At 45.0% G+C, this 3,993-nt stretch overlaps 1 pseudogene across 1 annotated transcript; it reads right to left on the reverse strand.

Moving 5' to 3' along the window:
• Positions 1-2,350: 2,350 nt before the first annotated feature.
• Positions 2,351-3,327, reverse strand: LOC307163394 (4-galactosyl-N-acetylglucosaminide 3-alpha-L-fucosyltransferase 9-like; annotated as a pseudogene). Its single transcript has one exon. The product of its transcript is annotated as a 4-galactosyl-N-acetylglucosaminide 3-alpha-L-fucosyltransferase 9-like (transcript).
• Between the last annotated feature and the right edge of the window lie 666 nt (positions 3,328-3,993).

A 3,993-nucleotide genomic window follows, 5' to 3' on the forward strand; every position in this document is an offset into this window, starting at 1 on the left:
GGTCTTTTGCACTTCCGAGAAGTGGTCAGCGATCCCATTTAGCGCTGGGCCGAAGAGACCGGTGGGGGAGAGCAGTGCGTTGAGAAAGGCAGCGCGCTCAGATTCCCACATGTCGGCGAGCATCAACCAGAGGTGCCTCTCTGTGACGATGAGCGACGACATGCACCTTCCCATTGTCTGGGCCGTGGATTTAGTAACGCGGAGGGAGAGATCCATCACGCTTCGTAAATCCGTGATGGTGGCCGGGTCTAGGCCCTTTTCATCTATCTCACGGAGGAGGTCAGACTGGAGGATCTGCAGAACTGCCATGGAGTGCAGGGCGGACGCAGCCTATCCGGCGGCAGAAAAAGCGCGGCCGACAAGAGCTGATGTGGTCCTGCAAGCTTTGGACGGGAGGGCAGCCTTTGAGCGCAATCCAGAAGAGGGCGGGCAAATGTGCGCTGCTACCGCCTCCTCCACTGGGGGGATGGTGATGTATCCCTTCTCAGTGGCACCATCAACCTGTGAGGATGCATGAGGATGCATGAGAGTGGAGTCTCGCGGAGAATGGTGCATTCCACGATTTTGAAAGCTCCGCGTGGAGCTCCGGCAGGAAGGGTCCAGATCTGGATGTGGGCGCATGGCGGCGGTGATGAAGGAAACAGCCGTCGAGCCTGTTAGACACGGGCTCCTTAGGCGGCGACCACTCGAGGCCAAGCTGGTCAACAGCCTTTGAAAGGAGGTGCATTATTTCCGCATCCACGCCGGAGCGCGTCCGGCCGGATTCCTGGAAAGACGAGGAGGCAGAATGGTGCGAACCAGATCATTCCTCACTGTCTGAGGCCAGGATAGAGCAGCTGGGCGGGGTGACAGCTTCGGCGTCGAACACTTCAAGTCGAGCCCGCAGGGTCGACATTGAAAGTTCTTCACAATGGACGCAGCCTCCTGAAGAGAGAGCGAGGGCTGCATGTTCTCGACCCAGGCAGAGAGCGCAGATAACGTGGCGGTCTCCGGCGCTGAGCATGGCTCGGCAAAAGCCACAGGAACTGCGGGGCATTTTGATAAAAACGCTCACGCTCTTTTAAATAGAAAAATCAATACGCAATACGAGAGAACCTCTCGTAAGAGAACCGGTCTCGTCGCATCCGCTTGTCGGAGAAAGTGTATGAACTGATGCTGATTGTGGCGAGGGGGGGCGTGGTTTCTGTAGCGGGAGAGAGAGGAGGGAGCCGAGCGGTGAGTAAGTATGTCAAGTGCAGATGATGAACACCTGTGTCTGATTGCAGTAATTGGCGTGGAGAGACCGGATATAAGCCGGCGGGAATGAGAGAGAGAGAGAGAGAGAGTTGGACTGGGACATCACTGCTGCTGCCTTCAAGAAAAAAAACAACGAGAGATAACCTGATTTATTGTTTATTATTTTTGCTGTGCTGAAAGCACGGTGAACGCGCTCTGTGCGCACCTTTGTTTGTTTTGAGTATTTCTATAAATAAAACAAGTGTCCCAGTCTCGCCGATCCCTGTCTTCTTCCTTCCCTTCTTTGACGACGTTGAACCTCATCACACTGGTGCCGAAACCCGGGAAGGAAGAAGATCGCCGCCGCCATGCAGACCCCGCCAGGCACGCCATTTGCGGACATCATACAACATCAAAGCGCTCCTCCACGCCCAGCATGAAGACCGCGAGCTGTTCCGGAGCTGGATACTGATGGATACTGGACCTGGGGGCAAAACAGCCATAGAACTGCAGCACAAGCCTGCCAATTTTCCAACTCAAAAATTTCAATATGTGAACTAGGGATGGCTCGATAGCACAATTTTAGTATCGATACTAAATCGATAACACAGGTGACAAATAACCAGCCTCAAGTGAATTGAAACAATTTTATTTAAAAACACTGCTTGAAACTCTGCAGTACCGAATGTGCAAACAAAAAGAATCAAAATATTTTGGTATATATATATATACAGTCAGGGAACAGGGTTAAATTTTGCTTTTGAAAAAAAAAAACTGAAATAATACAATTAAAATTGGTAAATATCTATACTAATAGATTCGAATAATAATAGAATAATAGAATAATGAAATGACATGTAAACCATTAGCTGTCATGCATCAACAGAGAATTATCAACATTTATAACATTTGGTTTGATTGGTTCGATTACTGTTTGGTTTGTGTTTGGGTTCATATTAGTTTAATGCATTGCATAAAGTAATGTTAACATAAAACATGTATTAGCATATTTAAATATAAATTACTGATTGATCTAGATTAATAAATTATATATATTGAGACAATTATATATAAGTTTGTCCTTGACACAAAAAAGGCATCTGCTATGACTGAAGTCTATTGTTAACATCAGTTGTCAACCCCAGTACCAGCTGTTAAGATCATTAACTACTCTATAGTTCTTGTTTCTTCTGATATGATTGCAAGCATGACAGGCATGCTCAGAACCAAAGAAGCCATCACTTGCTACAAAATGTTCCCTCCAGGTGAAGAACTGCCTGTACAAATCATCATTTTGGTCCAGAAGCTTAAGATGTTCAGCGTCTCTTTGGGGGAGTTGAAGTCATCCACATGGATAAAGGCACTTCCTTGTATGAATTCCTCATAGTTCTTTCTGGGTGGGCCGAGGACCACAGGAACAGTGCCGAGAGATAGAGGTTTGTACAGTTTTTCTGTAATGTAGTCTTTATGGATGGAGTTCTCAAAGGACAGGTAGAATTTACAGCTGGACACCACATCTGAATAATCTTTATCACTAATGCGCCTGTTGAAGTGATTTCCATAGGTTTCTATACTAATGTGTTCTTTTAACTCTTCGTAGTATTTTGACCGCTCATGGACTGAGTTCCAGTTACTTACAATCCAGCAAACAAGTTTATTCTTATGCGGGATTTCATCATGCTTTTTTCCACCAGTGTTCTCTGAGATTCGCCCGTAAGGGACCATGATGTCTGAATCGTGTCTGTAAGTCGTGGTCAGATTAAACAGATTGTTTAGATTTGACCGCTGTCCTGAGTTACTGGGAGATTCCATGTTCATCCAGACCCATTTCTGGAATGGAGGTCGTGGCAGTTTCGGCATGTTGGATAAGTCCCCATAGATGTCTCTGTGATGAAATAAAACGCCATGTGCTTTGTTAAACTGACTCTTGTCGACTGTCAAGTGGCAGCCGTGGATGTCGTACATTGAACTACAGAGTCCTAAATCAAACGGATGCCCAAAAGGCCACATCCAGATCAGGAGAATGGTGTCTAGATCGCCTCCCTGCGATGAAGCCGCTTCTGTTTGTGTTAACTGGTGTCTGAGAGAGGTGAAGTTCACCATACAGGTGTTGTTCACTATTTGGATTTGATTTGGCATCTTAAGAGCATTGATGCAGATGTTTCCGCAGACATCATGTTTGGGAACGGCTGGACAGTTTAACCAGTTTACTGATGGCTCATAATACATGTAGAATATTGCTGAGAAAAGTGTCATCAAAACCACTGCGATGAAGAAGTTCTTACAGGATCTGGAGGAGTTTTGGGACTCCATCTTTGACCTTCTGTGGAGAGAGCATGAGTAAGTGCTGGTGTTTAAATTTTTCATATCTTTCTAGATTTCATATCTCAGGAAGAATATGTTCATAACCCATTACAATTCAACTGAAGGTACACAGTTTTAAAGACACAGATATAACCCAGTTGGCAATCTATAAGGACCAAAGTTTGGGCAATAAAACTATAGACTGTCATTTTTTTTTCACATCCTCACATCCAACTTTTTTACTAGGGTTAACAATTTATTGTGTGTGTGTGTGTGTGTGTGTTCTTCCAGCAAAACACAAGTTATTAATGGTCATGAAGTAATTAAACGCTGTTGATTTGCTCATGGATGTGTTTATAAAACAAAATCATTGTACTTAAGCAAGGTTAACCTAGCATGTACAGGGGTGTGAATACTTTTTTACTTTCAATAGGTTTGATGGGCTTTTTTGAACACTTTTATTGAACATTATAA

Source organism: Squalius cephalus (genome assembly GCF_949319135.1).
Source record: "Squalius cephalus genome assembly, chromosome: 8".
In the NCBI taxonomy this organism is placed as follows: Eukaryota; Metazoa; Chordata; class Actinopteri; order Cypriniformes; family Leuciscidae; genus Squalius; species Squalius cephalus.